We start from the raw sequence: 325 nt of genomic DNA, 5'->3' as shown, positions 1-325 counted from the left end.
GTCGTGCAGTGCATAGCCGATAGCGCACGGACAGTCGGTCAATCTCCGTCGGCGGCATTGCCTATCAGCTGGTCCCTTCCGATATAGTGCAGCAAGCTGCACTAAGAAAAGGAACGGATATACGGCCGCGCATCCTGCTGCTCCCTCCATCCCACTCTTGGCATGGTAGTGCTCGTGGCTTATTGCATTCGAACGCTTACATGAATGTATTGACTGTTTATTTTATATAGCACAGGGTGTGGTCAGCCTGCTCAAAATGAGGGTTGCTATACCACCACGCTCTACGCCCGCAAAGTGTTGGATGTAGTAGAAGTTCCTAACCATC

The sequence above is a fragment of the Dermacentor silvarum genome, chromosome 10, assembly GCF_013339745.2.
Source record: "Dermacentor silvarum isolate Dsil-2018 chromosome 10, BIME_Dsil_1.4, whole genome shotgun sequence".
Lineage (NCBI taxonomy): Eukaryota > Metazoa > Arthropoda > Arachnida > Ixodida > Ixodidae > Dermacentor > Dermacentor silvarum.
Note: the sequence above shows the minus strand (reverse complement) of the source record.